Source organism: Carya illinoinensis, chromosome 15 (genome assembly GCF_018687715.1).
Source record: "Carya illinoinensis cultivar Pawnee chromosome 15, C.illinoinensisPawnee_v1, whole genome shotgun sequence".
NCBI classification, from domain to species: Eukaryota; Viridiplantae; Streptophyta; class Magnoliopsida; order Fagales; family Juglandaceae; genus Carya; species Carya illinoinensis.
Genome location: NC_056766.1, coordinates 8,468,163 through 8,487,983, shown reverse-complemented (window position 1 = coordinate 8,487,983; position 19,821 = coordinate 8,468,163).

Genomic DNA, 19,821 nt, shown 5'->3' with positions numbered 1-19,821 from the left:
TTCTTTTTTTCCACAACGATAGAATGACTGAGCAATTCTCTTCCACTAATGTTTCAGATTTGAATCAGGAACCCTTGACGCATCAATCATCAATCTTCTCTCCTGAGGCCGACAATACCATGATAGGAGCAGAGAACCGTTTTTCTAGTAAGGCTGATTCTGAGATTATTGCAGAATCAAGAATGCTCAGTAGTCAATATGCTGCCTCTGTTACGATCATGTCTCGGAGGTTAATGGCGAGGGTGAGTGAGATTGATCATCTTAACATACAAATATCTGAATTACGACAGAAACTTGCTAATAAGGATAGTGAGAATAAAAGGCTAAAGCAAGAAAACCAAGAGTTGAAAAAATTTACAGATTGGTATGCTCATGATCTGCAACCACGAATAGAGGAGCTGAAACGAAAAAGGGTTCAGATACAAGGTCAACATCGGCAAATAATAGCAGAGGTTCATCGTTTACTAGAAAAATAGGGACAATCTACTGTTAATCTCGCTGGCTTAGTAAGAAAACTTTTGACAATGTGTGTCCAGCATATCTTGTATTTCTTTTGACTAAATAAGATTTGAAGAGACAATAGTTTGTCTTATTCTTTGTGCTATCTCTATAAAATCAATCCTGAAATTCATCCAATCCGCATCAAGTTTTCATCTCATCTCTATAACTCATCTGCATTCCTTCAACATTCTCGTTTTAAGCCTTCTATTCTTTTCTCAATAGCTCATTCTTCTAACATTTCTCTAGATCCATCCATGAGGCATTCTGCATCTCAACCTCCTGTTCTTTCTGCAGCTGCCATTGGTGCCATGTTGCAGCAAGAAAATAATAATCTGACTAATAAATCAGATTCTGATGCTATTTATGACTTGGTAAGTCTTGGGACTCGCTACTCTTCCTCTATTGTTGCTTTTTCTCAGCGGCTACAAGCCGAAAATCATGAAATTGAAAAGCTCAAAGAACAAATTGTTGTACTTCAACGAATTGTTCAAGAGTCTAACACAAGGGAATGAATCATTTAGCAGAAGAGTAAACAGTTGAAATCTTTATTAGATTCTTCATTCCGCTTGCCGGTTCCCATGGATAAGAATGACATGATATTGTATGAAGAGAATGAGCATCTCAAACATGAGGTTAAGAATCTCAAGTTTATGTAAAAGTATTTAAAAAATCTATCTCTATTTTTATTGACTATGGTCTATCTTTTAAGAGATATTCATAACATGCATCATACCTATTTCTCTTCTGATCATATATAATCTATCTTCTGGTAAGAGTTTTGTGAAAATATCTGCTAACTAATCGTGTGTGTTTGTGAACTCTAATATTATATCGCCTTTTTGCACATGATCTCGAAGAAAATGATACCGTATTTCAATATGCTTAGTTCTAAAATGTTGTATTGGGTTCTTTGAAAAATTTATACCACTTGTATTATCACATTTGATTGGAATGTGATTATACATGAGTTTAAAATCTTCAAGTTGTTGCTTCATGTAGAGAACTTGAGCACAACAACTACCCGCAGCAATATATTCTGCCTCAGCAGTAGATAGTGCAACAGAATTTTGTTTTTTACTAAATCAGGAAACTAGTGCATGACCTAAGAAATGACATGCTCTACTAGTACTTTTTCGATTTATTTTATAGCCAGCATAATCTGCATCTGTGTAACTGATTAGATCGAAAGATGTGTGCTTAGGGTACCATAATCCTAGATTAATTGTACCACTAAGATATCTAAAAATGCGCTTAATTGCAATTAAATGTGATTCTTTTGGAGATGATTGAAAGCGTGCACATAAGCACACACTAAACATAATATCTGGTCTACTGGCTGTTAAATATAATAAGCTACCAATCATACCTCGATATATCTTCGAATCAACTGGTTTACCGGATTCATCTTTATCAAGTTTAGTTGATGGGCTTATTGGTGTTCCAATTTCCTTAGCATTTTCCATCCCAGACTTCTTCAGTAATTCCTTAATATATTTTGATTGATTGATGAATGTCCCACTTTTTGCTTGCTTAATTTGCAATCCGAGAAAGAATGTAAGTTCTCCCATCATGCTCATCTCAAATTCTTCCTGCATAGTTTTAGCAAAAACTTGACACATATTTTCATTAATAGCACCGAATATTATATCATCAACATAAATCTAAATCAAAAGAATATCATCATTTTCATATTTAATGAAAAGAGTTGTGTCGATTTTTCCTCTTGAAAAACCTTTTTCAATCAAGAAACTACTGAATCTCTCGTACCAAGCTCTAGGAGCTTGTTTAAATCCATATAGTACTTTTGTGAGTTTGAAAACATGATTTGGGAAATATGATTTTTAAAACCTGGAGATTGCTCAACATATACCTCTTCATTTATAAAACCATTTAAGAAAGCACTTTTAACATCCATTTGAAAAAGTTTGAAATCTTTATAACAAGCATATGCAAGTAGTATTCGAATGGCTTCTAATCTTGCGACAGGTGCATATGTCTTATCATAATCGATTCCTTCTTCTTGATTAAAACCTTGGACTATAAGTCGAGGCTTATTTCTAGTAATGACTCCGGACTCATCTTTCTTGTTTCTAAAAATCCATTTGGTTCCAATAATAGTATGATTTTTGGGTTTAGGAACAAGTGTCCAAACATCATTTCTTTCAAATTGATTCAACTCTTCTTGTATAGCTAGAATCCAAGATTCATCAAGAAGTGCGTCATCAATATTTTTGGATTCAATTTGAGATAGAAAAGCAGTATGATTGCAAATATTTCTAAGAGATAATCGAGTACTTACACCTTGTGAAGGTTCTCCCAAAATTTGTTCCACTGGATGATCTTTCACAAATTTCTACTGTTTGGTTGCATCTTGTATTAAATTTTGATGATCTTTCCTGATGGCTCCATGTTGAATTTCCTCTATTGTTTTCTCTTTGTTGAGATTGAGACTTTTTGTGTTATTTATACCTCCTGTTTCTTCATCAATAAATTTCTTGGAGAGTGGAGAATTAGATTCATCAAATACTACATGCATAGATTCTTGTACAGTCAAAGTCTTTTTATTGAATACTCTATAAGCTTTACTATTAGTAGAATACCCGAGAAAGATACCTTCATCAGATTTTGCATCATACTTGCCTAAATTATCCCTGTCATTCAAAATAAAACATTTGCATCCAAATACATGAAAGTAACCAATGTTGGGCTTTTTCTCATTCCAAAACTCATAAGGGGTTTTATCTAACTTAGACCTTAGTATAACTCTATTTATAACATAACATGCAGTATTTACCGCTTCGGCCCAAAAATAACTAGGCAAGTTGTTCTCATTGAGCATTGTTCTTGCTATCTCTTGAAGAGATCTATTTTTCTTCTCTACTACCCCATTTTGTTGAGGAGTTCGAGGAGCAGAAAAATTATGCACAAAACCGTTTTTATCACAAAATGTTTCAATGTTTTTATTAACAAACTCTTTTCCCCTATCACTTCAGATACTTAAAATAGTATAACCCTTTTCATTTTGAATTCTCTTGCATAACTTGGTAAAGGTATTATGTGCCTCATCTTTATGAGCAAGAAAGATGACCCAAGTATATCTAGAGAAATCATCAACAATAACAAATGCATAATATTTTCCTCCTAGACTTGCAACTCTATTTAGTCCAAAAAGATCCATGTGTATCAGTTGCAATGGTCTAGTAGTGAAAATATGTTTCTTAGTTTTAAAAGAAGTTTTTGTTTGTTTACCAAATTGACATACATCACAAATTTTGTCTTTAAGAAAATTTGTTTTTGGTAAACCTCTCACAAGATCATTTTTTGAAAGTTTGGAAATAAGTTCCATATTGGCATGACCTAATTTTCTATGCCATAGCCAACTAGTTTCATTTTGAGCTGAAAAACAAATAGCATCTTGTGAGGTAATTTCTTCAAAATCGATTGTATAAACATTATTATTTCTAAAAGCAATAAAACAAATATTACAATTATGATCATTCAAAATAATGCATTTATCCATTTTGAAAATAACTGTAAATCCTTTATCATATAATTGACTTATGCTCAAAAGATTATGTTTTAAACCTTCAACAAGTAGAACATCTTCAATTATGAGAGAAGATTCATTACCAATTTTACCTATTCCCACGATCTTCCCTTTCGAGTTGTTTCCAAATGTTACGTGTCCTTCTTCTTTAGATCTAAGATCAAAGAACTTAGTCTTGTCTCCCGTCATGTGTCTTGAACATCCACTATCTAAAAATCACTTATTTTTGCTTGTAGATGACTTCATGCATACCTATAAAAACAATTAAAATAATTTTTCTTGGTACCCAAGTTCTTTGGGTCCTTTATTTATTAGTATTAGAAGAAACAAGATTTTTAGAACAAGTATGATAATTATGACCATTTCTATTACAAAAATTACAAATAGCATGTGACATATATGAAAAACTTGAATGATTATAATAATATCCTTTTTTGACAAAATTATTTTTATGAAAAGAATTTTGAATATTAGTCTTTGATGTAGAATGATTATCAAAGAAATTTTTATAAGGTTTGTATTTTTGTTTTGGCATATATCTCAAACCTGCCTTGTCAAAAACACATCTTTGACTACCAAGAAGTTTTTTAAAATTTATTTTTCCATTCGTAAAGTTTTCAACAATATTTTCTAAATCGGTTTTCTTCTTATTCAATTCAAGATTTTCATCTTTCAAAATGATACTTTCTTTTCTTAAAATTTCAATTTCGTTTGTTAAAGAAGAATTTTTCTTTTTCAAAACAGTATACTTGATACCCAATTTTTCAAATTCCTCATAAATCTCTTCTAAAACATTTTGCAATTCTTCATATGAAGGATTTTCAATATTATCAAGATTTGTTACCTCAATGTCATCTTTAGCCATAAGACAAAGATTTGTTGATTCTTCATTGCTTGCTTCACTATCTGAGCTACTTGAATCATCATCTCATGTAGCTTTGATTGCTTTCTTGCCCTTGTTTCGATCTTTCTTTAGCAGAGGACAATCTGGATTGATATGACCAGGTTTATTGCATTTATAACAACTTAAAGTGTCATTTTTACCTGAATCTTTCTTGAAAAACTTTTTGAAGGATTTCCTCGGAGGAGTTCTATTTTTCTTCAAGAACTTCTGAATTATTCTTGTTATCATCACAACTTCTTTATCTTTATCGTCATTTTCCTCATCTTCATCACTTTCACTTTCATGAGGAACAGCTTTAAGTGCTAAGCTCTTCTTTGGCTTTCCTTCTTCTTCTCCTCTTTTCAATGTGTACTCATGGGTGATAAGTGACCCGATGAGTTCATTGACTTCGAGCTTCTTGAGGTCTCTAGTTTCAAGAATCGCTGTAACTTTTGATTCCCAACGTTTTGGTAAAGAGTTGAGAATTTTTCTTACTATCTCCACCTTGGAATAAACTTTGCCAAGAGTTGTCAAGCTGTTTATGATATTAGTAAAATGAGTGTGCATACTAGAAATAGATTCATCATCATTCATATTAAACATTTCATATTCATGAGTAAGAATATAAATTTTTGATTCCTTGACTTGCGAAGTTCCTTCACAAGTTACTTCCAAGTTATCCCAAATTTCCTTTGCTGTAGCGTAATTCATTATTCTATTAAACTCATTTCCATTAAGAGCATTATATAATAAATTCATAGCAGTTAAATTTAAAGTATAAAGTTTATCGTCTTCACGATCAAACTCTTCTTCTTCCTTTTTGACCTTTACTCCATCAACCACTTTTGTTGGAATATAAGATCCATTTACAATACATTTCCAGATTTCTCTACCTTGAGTTTGAAGAAATATTCTCATTCTAACTTTCCAGAATGAGTAATTATCTCCACAAAAGAGTGGAGGCCGACTGCTAGATTGACCTTCACCAAATGAAACTGCAATGTTAGCCATAAGATCTTAATTCAAAAGATAGTTAATCTTATAATAGAGCTCTTAGCTCTGATACCAATTGTTGCCCAGATGACTAACACAAGAGGGGGGTGAATTGAGTTGTATTAAAAAAATAACAATTATAAATCAAATATATAATATAAAATATAAACAAAATATGAAATAACAATAAATATAAAGAGTAAGGGTAAGAGAGAAGCAAACTCAGTATGTTAACGAGGTTCGGCCCCACTGCCTACATCCTCGCCTCAAGCTACCCCTTGAAGATTCCCAAATTCACTATTCAACCTCCTTCAAGTGGAGATAGAAACCTATTACACCTTTGAACAACACCGCTACAAAGGATCCGTGTAGAACACCCTCTACACTTGCAATCACCTTACACGTGGTGATTCAACTATTCTCCGTGTAGAATACTTTCTACACGCACAAGGGTCATACACACCCTTTTTCTGATACAAAAGCTGATAGTGGGTAGGTTATCAGAAAACACTTCTCAATGAATGAAATAAGAACAATACAGCGTAAATTATATCTCTCAAAATGAACAAGGATTAATGCTCAATGCTTAGAGAAGAGAGAATGAAAGCTTTGAATGAATGTTGTATGCTCTCTTGGTGTTGTTAATGTGAAGCTCTTAAATAATCTATTTATAGGCATATGAGACTTCATATTCAAATTTAAAAAGATTCACATGTCAAAGACAACATCATTCACTTTTTCAAAAAATTTAAATAAAAGGTTCTTCTTTTTCAATTATCAAAGACAACATCATTCACTTTTTCAAAAAAATCAAACCTAATCTTTTACTTTTGGCATATGACAAAATGAGCACACTTTCCTTTTCAAAAAATTCAAACTTAATCTTTTACTTTTTGTATATGACAAAATGAGCACACTTTCCTTTTCAAAAAATTCAAACCTAATCTTTTACTTTTGGTATATGACAAAATGAGCACACTTTACTTTTCAAATTTTTCAAACAAAATCATCTATTTTTTATATAAGTCTAAAAAATCATCAATCACTTTTGAAAATATTCAAATAAAACATGCACATGTGAAAGATGACAATCAATCATCTTTAATATTTTCAAAGTTCAACCCTTTAATCAAGGCATGCACATGCAAAAGATGACAATCAATTATCTTTCAAAATTTTCAAATTTAATTTTCAAAAATATTCATGCACATGTGGAAAATGTATTTTAATGCTTTATGATAAAATATTAATTTTGAGCATTAATCCTAATTTCGAATTTTAAGAGATTTACAACATTATTCTATGACTTTAATGTGAACTTGTTTCCTTCTTGCTCATGCTTGGTTCTTTGATGTGCTTGATTCCATTGTGTGAACAACTTGAGCTTGAAACTCATTTATTCTTTGAATTCATTTGTTATCATCAAAATCTATGTGTAGATTTATAATCACATGAAACTTGAAACCTTGGGTTCAACACATATTATAAGTAAAAACATTATTTTGCTAATAATACAAGGCCATGTTAAGAAATTATAAAAAAGATTATGGTTAAAAGATTGCTGAATATCGTTTTCGTTAGGGTTAAATCTTAAGTTCCACATATGCCAAGCAACTATATATAAACAATTCGATCGCTGATGATAAAACATTCTCCAAGTTTGATCGATCCGGACATTTTATATTGAGGCACACAAGGGAAGACCAACGTCTGCTTTCTAATTTTAGCATGCAATTCAAATATATTTGGTCATGTGCTCCATATATAGTTGTCGTTGTTGCGCAATATTAACGAATACCAATAAATGGAAGTTGCAAACCTAATGTCAAATTGCCAATGATATCTAGGTTTGCAACTCAACAAGATAAATGATAGTTGCAGTCGTGAGTGTGCAAGCGTCGTGCAATTACTTTAAAAAAAGTGAATAAATACGAGACTCGCATGAAAAGAAATTAATTTTTTAATAATATACTACACTCTTTTCAAAGCGATTGTATAGCACTTGCACACTCTACGACTGTTGCAACAATATTAAAAAAAAAATAGTTCAAACATTCCTCCTAGTTCTTATATATTTGCATTAATAAAATTCAAAAACAAAGAAGTAAAAGATACAACAGGAAGAAAACAGCGCAGGAGTAGATTGAATAATTCTCTCTGTCCTTAATTCTCTGTATTTTGGGAAGCAAACTTTCTTTTTTCTCGAAAACCCATTTCCCCAATTGGGTCACCTTGCTTGCACCATATATAGTCAACGAATTTATAAGATAGGGAAGATGTTGCGTTCTTCATGTCAGATCTATTTTATTACCCATAAACATAATTGTTGGTAAAGAGATCAAGTATTATTATTAGATCTGCACATAAATCTTACATTTACATGATACTGATGTGGTTCAATATAATGAATTAGATATACTCTATATAAGTAAGTAAATTTCATGAATTTGATAATTATATTAAAATAGGTATAGTTTGGATAATGAGATGAGATAAAATAATTTTAGATGAAAGTTGAATATAATATTATTAAAATATTATTTTTTAATATTATTATTATTTTAAAATTTAAAAAGTTAAATTATTTATTATATTTTATATAAAAATATAAAAAAAATTATAATAATAAAATAAAATAAAACCTTTTGTATATCTAAACGGGACTAAGTTAGATATACTCTTGATCTCCATGTAAGATCAATCTACTTTTTGAGGAAAAATTTAAATCCCATGTATGTATAAAGGAAAAATATAATTATAAATATAATTGTATATTAATCTATATATTAACGTGATGTAATTAATTAAAAAATAAATTTTATTAAAAATAATATTAATTTAAATTTTAAATATAAATAAATTAATATTAATATATAAATTAATACACGACTATATTTATATATAACATAACTCGTGTGTAAAACGTCAATGCATTCTCACCATTGCCATCACTTACGCTTGAGTCTGCACATGATACGTACACTGTCGGTACTCAAAAGTAGATGCTTTTAGCATGCAGATAGGCTGTCGGTACACGTTTTGCTACGCAAACCGTGTGAAACGTCTATCCCCGGCATGACAGCGTGCCGGTCTATGACCATCCAAATTAGATCCGCTAGAATTAAGATTTTGTTGAAATATTTCTTTTAACTCTAAAGTCAGAAAACGTGGATTTTTTTTTTTTTTAAATGACAAGATCTCAAGTTTTATTAATCAATCCACTTTCGGTGAAAAAGGATTATGCACAATCAAAAACTATACTCTTATGGCAAAACTATATTCTTTCTATTAAAATATAAAATAAATAATAAAATTTATATTTTTTCTATTAATAAGTTTTAAAATAAGTGGTGATTTCATTTGATAGATCAAATCTTGAGTTTGAATCTCAATTCTATACTCTATATCATTTATATATATATAAATATTTCATGTGTTAAACTCACTTATTAAAAATGAGTTTGACCCACATTCACATCTTATATTAATCTAACTATAGCAATTGACAAAAGATTAGAATCTCATATTTGTCCATGGCATGGACATCGAGAAGGTGCTCGAAAATTTTAAAAAGAAAAATTCTATTTATAAGTCGGTGTAAAATACCTATTATTGCTGCTAATGTGACAAGATTTAATCTATAAAAAAAATTTATAAATTTAAATCTTACAAATCAAATTGTGTCCCAACAATAATATAGATACATAGTGTGTTCTCCACATAATAGAATGACCTGCTGAGAAATTGAACAGAAAACTTGGAGCACTAGATTTTGCAGTATTTATGATAGTTTGTGTGAACTTCTTGAACACCTTAAATGTTTAGTAAATACTGTAAAAACGCTGTTCACATCTGTTGTAATTTCCTTCATTTTAATCCTTAAGCCTTTAAAATTTTGGAATAAAGCTGGTGGTAAAATGTGCAAGTGTATTGAGCTTTCTTGCTTTATTAGTTTAGAATTTTTTTGGTTGATTTCGAGGTTCTTCCCTAGCTCGTGACTTCATGCTGTATGGAATATGCGCCGAAAAATATAGTTGTAAGTATAATTATGTACTAATTTGTATACTAATATGATGTGATTGGTCAAAAAGTAAATTTTATTGAAAACAATATTAATTTAAATTTTAAGTATGAATAAATCAATATTGATACACAGATTAGTGCGCGGCTGTGCTTGTATATAATAAAACTTTTTATATATTATAAAGTCAAATTCAAACAGCATGCATAAAGAATTTCAAAGCAAGTGCCCCTCGTATTCCTCACATTTTTAAAGACAAAAAACACGAAAAACCTAGTCAATTTAATCGTGTAAAGGTCCCACAACGCTCACCGTCCTCCGCAAGCAAACCCTTTGGGCAGTTTTGTGTATAAATACAGGCTAGGTATTTGCTAGCTATAGCAGTACAAAACCCAAAACCAGCTTGAGATCAAATCCCTTTCGAAAGTGAACCAAAAGATACAGAAAAGATTGAGATAGAGATGGCAGTGATCAAGAAGAGCTCAGCAACATCAATGAAGAGTCGTTTGTTCGTTCTGGGTATAACCATATTGGTTGTATCGGCACAGTTTCGTGTTGGCGAAAGCAGAGCCCTTCGGCCCACGAAGGGCAGTACTCCAATGGCGGCATGCGATCAACCGGCCGATGGAGCTGAGTCAGTTGGAATGGCTTCGTTTGTGGTTTCCGCTAACAACTCTAGCAGTAGAACTCATTCTCCACGGAGGAGCTTGGCCGCTAAAATATCGTCTGGACCCAGCGACAAAGGCCCTGGTCATTAATTACCCTTTGCGCATTGCAGCTGCTCACTTTTTATTCCTGTATTCGTTTCTTCATAGTCTTGTTGCACAAAGCCACAAAATGCAGTTACATTAAGTTCTTTTATCTGTTTAGGATTTTCTTACACACAGATAGCTAGTTTGTAATCCTAGTTGATAATTTCGAAATTTTCAGATACATTTATCGGGCTTAGTTTGTAAACACCAGGCATTACATCCTGCAAATTCTCTCTCTCTCTCTCTCTCTCTCTCTCTCTCTCTCTCTCTCTCTCTCTCTCACTTTTGAAGATCCATAACTATTCGATATAATTCAAACGATAAAGATTCATGATCAATATACTTCGGAAAGAGAACTTACAAAGTGACATGAAATGGTCCTTCTAGCTGCACAATGCATGAATTCTCCTAACTGTTCGATAATTCAACGACGTACAGACTCGATCGCTTCAGAAACAGGGACGATCGCATTGTGATCAACTTGTGAGTTAAGACTTTTTCTCTTTTCTTTGGTTTCCTTTTCCGAGCAAAGACAATAGATCTTACGCACAAATATACAAAATGTCAACCTAATCTTCTTCGAGTACGTTGAAGTCAAAAGAAAATCAGAATGTACAGACAGGGGGCAGATATTCCCCCCACATGTTTAGCGCTGACTTCGTGAACTGGTACCTAATTTTCTACGATCATGACCATCTTAATTCTGATAACGTAAGAATGTTGATTTTCTCTCTCGTGGCGTGTGATAATATATTATGTAACATTTCATATGGATTCAAGGTTGAATTTATAATCTAAATTCCATGTTCCAACCAGTTAGGACTTTCACACTACATGTGAGTGTTGATTAAAACGATGATGAAATAACGAATCAACTGATATCGGTTTAAGTTGTTACTAACTAAAGTTTTAAAAAAAGAGTTGTTACTAACGACAAGGAATAGTTAGTAAAAATAGTTCCGTTTCAATCTCTTTAAAATGAATGAGATTTTCGTGTCTCAATTTAAATTGATTTTGTTTGAATGTTAATTTTATTATAATTTTTATTATATTATTATATATTTCACAAAACAATAATTCATTCGTGTAAGAGTTGAAAAATATAAATTAAGATCTTTTATAATTCTCTTATCTAGACATTTTTTAAAAGTCGGAAAAAGATGAACTTGGGCTATAAATCCCTAAACATTAAACTGTGTTGGGTGAACTTCAGTATTAAATTCAATATAATTCACGTATTTGTCTATATTTTTAAGTAAAAATTCAAAAAATGAAGTATTGAATTTTTACTTAAATTAAAAAAATTATGTAAAAATTCACATCACAAATTGTCGGCCTAAATCAGAGACCTTTATATGTTATCCACTTGATCGGGTCCATATTTTTTGCAAAAATGGTACAAGAAATATAATTGTACGCGACGTGAATGATTATTTGTGATAATAATAAATTCATTTTGATGAAGAATTAGTTGATAAATTTATTTTGATTAAAAATTATTATTTTCTTAATAAATAGTTGATCATAAATAAACAACTTTCTTTTATTTAACTTATCATGATCACTACCACCTCTCCAAATAAAGAAACAAACAAACACAGGCAAACGTAAAAACTTTCTATGGGGAAGGGATGCAAGAAAAGAGAGAGAAAATTGTATTACTTGAGAACAGGCCTAAGAGACACCATTTTAGGTATTAGTACGTATATATCGAGCCATTTGAAAAATTATATCCTCTTATTTATTTATTTATGTGTCGTTTATGATAATTGTGTGGTTCTATTTCTTTTCTGACTTAGACCATATACCAACTACTGTTAAGACGTGCGTAACAAGTTAACTGTCTTGAAAAACCAGTACTTTCGTAGATGATCTGTGCTATGGAATAAATACTCACCAATCACCATGAATCATTCTGTCAAATTTAAACTACAGGAGGCGCAGGCAGCTAGCACAGCTAATGAATGAAATTCACGACTGTATGTAGGAGCCGAAATGTTTGGTGGCGATGTGGCAATCACAAAAGTTTAAATTCGATGTCAGAGGGCCCGAAATTAATTAGCAGCCCTTTGTTGGCAACTGTAGTGGTATGAATTAGTCAAGTCCAAGCCTCCAAAATCAATAGGAGATGGTGATGCGTGAAGGGTTTGGAATGTTGGAGATAGATAGAGTCAAAAAGTAAAAAATGTAGGTGATCTCCTCGGTCCTCCCCTTCCTTCCAACATGGAATTGAATATATTCCGTTGCTTGGACCAAAAGCTTATAGCAGGTGGCCTAAACCATATGAATGCTGAGTCATGCTCGGGGTGTAAAGTAAAAGGATGACTGAATGAGAGCACCGTTCCCCACCTACCTGCAAGCTGACGTCGTGGGAAAACAACCAAAGGAAAGCAGGCATAAGAAGTTCAGAACTGTCTTTTTCTCTGGTTTTTGTTTTTTTTTTTCAATAAAGGAAAGGTAATCGTGGACTAAGATTGAGGCCAATTCATTTGGAAACTGTTTTCTTTACTGGTAATATTATATTTTATTCTAAAACTTGTCATTAGTTTTATGTTTATCACTTAAATGAATAACTATTTAAAATGTGATAAATTAACCTATGTAATTAAGGATTAAATAACTTAAAATGAGGTACATAGTTTCTCTTAATTACTTGAATGCATGGTAGAAGCGAACGTAAGTCCTCAAGAGGGATCAGACCATAACCCAACCCCAGACAGGAATAAGAACTAAAGACGTCAACAGCATTCACCACCTACCTACAGGCTACAATATGATGTCATGCATTGAAGATGACCCAAAAAAGGAAAGCAAGAATGAGAACTTCTTTCTCTAATTTTGTGTTTTATTTGTAAGCAAAACAAGATAAAGAATAATTGTCAAAGATTGAGGCTACATGATCTAAAAACTAATTTTAGGAATAGTTCTTTGTTTTTTTGTTTTGTTTTTTTTTTTTTTTTTTTTATTCTGAAAATAGTTTGGATTCTCTGTTTTTTTTTTTAATCAATAAATAAGATTTTTATTGATCGTATGAATAGACAAAAGTCCAAGTCCATGGGTCATATACAAAAATCAACACCTGGAATTGATATTCTAGTGATACAAGAAATTCATGAGAGACTATGCCGTTAAAATCTATTACAATTGACCATTAGAATAAGGTGTTAAAAAAGAAGGTTCAAAGTTCATAAAATGATCGCTCTCAGTCTTTGAAGTTTCGCATGTTCCTCTCCCTCTAAAGACAACACCATAGGCATATTGGAATCATCTTCCAGATTGCGGCAATCTAAGGAGTGCCTTGGAGACCTCTCCATGAAGCTAAGAGGCCGTCGATTACCTTCTTCGCATCACCCAAGCTACACCCATCCTAGTAAAAAGTCATTCCACAAAGTCATGGAAATCTCATGATGTAATATTAGATGATTAACGGATTCTCCGCTCTTTTTACATGAACAACATCAATCCAATTTTATGATTTGTCATTTCCTTACATTGCCAATAGTGAGAATATTTCTCAAATAAGTCATCCATACAAAGAATGATGCCTTTAATAGAGCATTTGTCTTCCAAACACTCTTTCACAAGAATGGATTTATATTACGCTTAAAGATGGATTGGTAGAATGAGTGTACTGTGAACTTCCCTTTCGCCAAGGGTCGCCAAAAAAGTATGTCCTCACCCACCCCTTATATAAGAACATAATATATTAGATTGTAAAACTCAAAAACTGCTTCAAGTTCCCAATCATGGACAACTCTAAGAAATGTGATATTCTATTTGGGAGTGCCATTAGATTAATAGTCAAGGAGGTCCGCAATAGAGGCTTCCTTCATTCTTGCTATACCAAAAAAGTCTAGATAGGCTTTTTTAAATGCCACCACACCATATGTCATGCTAGAATTTGATTCGGGACTCGTCACCCATCTCAAGATGGGTAAAACTAGAAAATTCAGTCCATTCATGTTGGATGTGCTTCCAAAGCCCCACCCCATAGGATCCACTCAGCTAGTTCGAGCACCAACATCCCCATGCTCTACCATAGTTTAAGTCTAAAGGCGTTCTCCACAAAGCTCCATATTCTATGGGATATCTCCATAGCCATTTGTTCAACAACGCTTTATTAAAGAGCTGTAAATTTTGGATACCCAAACCTCCTTTGAGAATTGGAGAACAAACGATAGCCTAGTTTACTAGATGAAATTTGAACACATCACTCATCCCTCCTCATAGGAAATCTTGTAGTATTTTCTGTATGTGGTGAGCCACCTTTGGTGGAACAGAAATAAAGAGAGGAATAACTTGGTACGTTGGAGAAGATACTTTTGATAAGTGTAACTCTGGCACCTTTGGATGTGTACATCCACTTACAACTAGCAAGTTTCTGCTCCATCTTTTCTAGGACATCATTCCAAATGGTTATCAATTTGTAATGTGCACCCAACAAAAGGCAAAGGCATATGAAATATCTTGCATCCTAAGATAGAAGTCATATTTTTCACATTATGCACTTGCCCCACCAGAACTACTTCTGATATGCCCAAGTTCACTTTTAATCCAGAAATGACTTCTAAGCGTCGAAGGAAAGCCATCAATGCACGGATATGATCATGGATGGACTCACAAAATGACAAGGTATCGTTGGTAAATAAGAGATTAGAAATATTGACGGAGCTAGCATTCGCCTCCCCCACTGAAAATATGGATATAAACCACCCTCCATAACCCTGTCGATCATTGTGCTTAATGCTTCCATTATGAAAGTAAATAGTAATGGAGATAAGGGCTCCACTGTCTCAATCTCCATGAGCTCTGAAAGAAACCGCTTGTGCTATTAACCAAGACAAATAAGCGTATAGTAGAGATGCAATGTTTGATCTATGAGCACCATTTTTCTCCGAAACCACATCTCGAGCATATAGAGTAAGAAGCTCCAATCGTCTTTAGGAAATTTACATATCTAGTTTGTAAAAAATCCCTGACTCTCACGACTAGAGTCTATTTTCCAAACATTCGTTAGTAATAAGCACCTCATCAATTATTTGCCTCCCCTTCATAAAGATGTTTTGGAGCCTTAATATTAACTTTCTCCACCACTATGCTTAACTTGTTCGACAAGACGTTTGAGATGATTTTGTACATCCCACTCACCAAGCTAATGGGGCAATAATCTTTAACTTGAACCACCCATCATTTTTTTGGAATAAGAGTAATGAAAGTTGCATTGAGGCTTTTTGCGAGCCTTCCATTTTCATGGAATTCTTGAAAGAACCTATGATATCACCCTTGAACTCTTCCCAACAAGATTGAAAGAACACCATAGTGAAGTCATTCGAATCTATCCCCAGCCATGCTTTTCAACACTTTCTGAAGCTCCATTTCTTCGAAAGGCCTCTTGAGCCATCCTTTCACTTGCGAGTCGACAGTATCAAAGGTAAGTCCATCTAATATTTGATTGCCAAGAAAAATGTTCCAAAAGCAAATTCTCATAGTAGTTGAAAATGTAATCCTTGATCTCGGTTTGGTTAGAGATAGTCAATATCCTATCTACCATCAATTTATCAATGGCATTTTTCCCCTATGCAAGTTAGCCACCTGATGGAAGAACTTTGTATATTTATTCTCTTCCTTCAACCATAGGACTCTTGACTTTGGTCTCCATGATATCTCTTGACCCTCTCAAGTTCTATAGACACTAGAGTTTTGCGAGCCCTTTCCACTTTTTACATTTCCCTTAGTTCCATTAAGTTCTCCGGACCCTTAAGTTCTTCTAGTAGTTGTTTCTTTTGAGCTTTCACATTACCAAACACTTGTTTATTTTAGCTCCTTCAATTTACATGCCAGAATATGACTTGGAGTTCCTTGAAATTGATAAGAAGTCCACCATTATTGAACTCAATCAATAAAGCCCACGTTCTTGAATTTGAAGTACCTTGGACCTCCGTGTATTCCTCCATGATCAAGGAGGATGCGAAAATGGGTTTCCCAATCCAAGGAAACCAAGAGTCTATCCATCCTCGACCATGAAGGATGTTTATAGTTGCTTGGCCAAGTGAAGAAACCACCTGCAAGAGAGATATCTAATAGATCTTGGTCAGAAATGAAGTTAGAAAAGTCTACCTTTGCTAACCTGTAGTTGAAACCACTCGATCTTTTACTTGGAAAATGAGTGACATTAAAATCATCGCCAATACACCAAGCCATATTCTAGATGCTACAAAGCCCGACCAATTCATCCCATAATAGTCTTCTTGCTTAATCTATATTAGGTTCGTAGACAATTGCGAAGGCCCACTAGAATCCATCCCCATTATTCTTAAAAGAGCAAGCCATCATGAAATCTCCTACACCATCTACCACATTTTCCACCACCCATTTATCCCACATCATTAGAATGCCCTCAATGCTCCATTGGAGGGTAGATAATGACAACCCACCTGATTATCCCATAAACTCCTAATGATGCTTAAAGAGATAATTAATTTTTTTTTTCTTGTAGATATATAATGTCACCTTGCCACATTTGTAGTTAATTTCGAATTGTGAGATGCTTTTCCGTCTCATTCAGTCCCCTTACATTTTGGATTATTTTTTACTTCATTGCATGTTCAACCTCATTTCACTTGCCATTAACTGTCCAATTAAGTTGCTTGAGCTCTCTAGCTCTTTTCTTAGTTGAGTTGAGCTCACTATCTGGGCTAGCCTATCTTTATTCAACCTCAACAATTGCAAGTAAGGCAATAAATTGGTCTCCAAAACCATTACATACAATCCCAACACAGCATTGTATCTCCTTAACTTTATAGAGAAACCATTCCGAAGCCTAAGTTTCAATCAAGTGTACAAAGTTCAATAGGGTAGGTGCCTCCGGCCATAACCTCCATTACTGCCTAAAGGACTGGATAGCTCGAAACATGACCCCTACCAATACTCCCTCACACCCCCATCTGAATTGTACAAAACCATAGCACCCTTGGGAGATTCAACCCCTAAAATGGTCATTTCGTGGTCTCAACATGAGAGACCTTATCGAAGCCAAAGCCCGCCTACAATGGAAGTTTTGACCCACTCTAAGGAGATACAGGTAGGACTGCTCCCTCAAACCCCTCGATTTCGACATGATTTTCAAGCTCCAAGACAGTTACGGTGTCCTCAAGTGTTGCTAGCGTTGTTGCCACCACAAGGGTGTCTGGGATGTCATCTGCTAGATTGCCCACGTCCTTTGACCCACTATGAGGAGACAGGTGGGATCACATTATCTAGCTTCGAGACTTTCTTGAGTATCATCGACATTGTCGCCACATCAGTAGTGATCGGAATGTCATCCACCCGATTGCCCACATCTGTCGACCCAGTCTGTGCTATACCTATCCGACAATTCCTCGGTGCCAAATTGGTGGCTACTCAGTTTTGGAGGTTGGGATGACAAACGGGCTTGGCCTTTCTTGAGGACTAAATTTGTTTTTGGCCCCACCAATACTAAGTTACAGATAAAGCCAACTGGGTTGGGCACTTTCCTTTTAATTTATGGATGCTTCTTTCTCCCTTATACAGCCCACAATCCACAAATTCTTTAAGCTCAGGTCGTGATGTCGATTTATCCTCTAAATAAAGCTATCTATTGTTTCCCTTAAGTCGATTTTCTCCCTTTTAATGCTATATAAAGTCATATGCTCTGCACAATGACCACTGCTCCCTTGTTGTGTAAGTGTTATCGGTTGGCAATGTGTCTGATCAACATGTCTGGCACGCCTCTACAACAGAAACATCATGCCTCTGCAAAATGTCTAGATTGCCCTTCCTACCCTTCAACGACTGCCCATCTCTTCTTGGTACTTCCTCAACCTATAGTGCACGCGTCCACTTCTACTTCCCCCCCTCATTATCCCTAAAGAAGTAGAGGGAAAGGGCTAGAAAAAAATAAATAAATAAATTGCAATGGAACTTTGCAACGTGCATGAAAGCATGAGAACATCTAGAAAGAATTTATAGAAAGGGGCTAGAACCATCCAACAGAACACCCAAGAGATGGTACTCTATTTTGGATACGTGGTGCAGCCAAACAGAAATTATTAATATCGCAGTATATGTGCAACGATATCTGCAGAATTCTTGTTCATGGCTAAAAAATTACTTCGACTCGTAAGTAAAGTTTCGACTCAAGAGCCTATTATTTATGAGTTTTGCTACATACAGGCACAGTCACGCACTAATCTGTATACCAATACTGATTTATTCATATTTAAAATTTAAATTAACACTATTTTTAATAAAATCTACTTTTTAACTAATCACATCATATTGATGTATAAATTAATGCACAATTATACTTATAACTATATTTTTCCATTATTTATTGGGGCTAAGAAACTAACCTAAATTAGCCCAATAGATGGCAAATTCTTTTATAACCCAATAGATGGCAATAGAAGCAGGTCAGTGCCAAGGCCTACACAATGAAATTTAATATGAAGTTGCGTGACTTAAAAGGCAAACGAGCCGTCGAGCCGGCCATAGAGGTGTTTACAACTAGGCCTGGGCTCCGACTCCGACCGAGTCGGAGGAGTGCCTTCCGACATTCGACTCCGACTGGAATCGGAAGCAAAATTGAGCTCCGACTCCGACTCCGAACAGAGGTCGAAGTTTGATCGGAGTTCGGAATGCTGATCGGAACACCGATCAGAGCTTGGGCTGGGACTTCAACTTGAAATCTTCAAATAGTGCGTCGGACATGGCTCCTGCGCAGGGAGAGATTGAGAAAAATAGAGAGAATGGACACTGCACAAAGACGCAGAAACTCAGAAATAGTGTGTGGAACAATTGTTTTCAAAAAGCTTCCAAACTTCAAAAATGGTGCTGCACAAAGAAAAAAGCTATGTACAACCGGGTTGCATCCCCGTCACGACCTCGCATCCACGTGGAAAAAAAAAAACAACGTCGTTTCCCACTTTCTCGTTTCCCCACCTGCCTTTCCTTCTTTTCCCCATTTCCCTTACATTTCCAGAACTAATACTTCACCCATTCCATCTTTCACAGTCGAAATCAACCCCCCACCTTTCGAATCAGTATAAAGTGCTTTCCTTTCTTCATCAAATAGTAAATGCTTTTAATTAATTCGATAAATAAT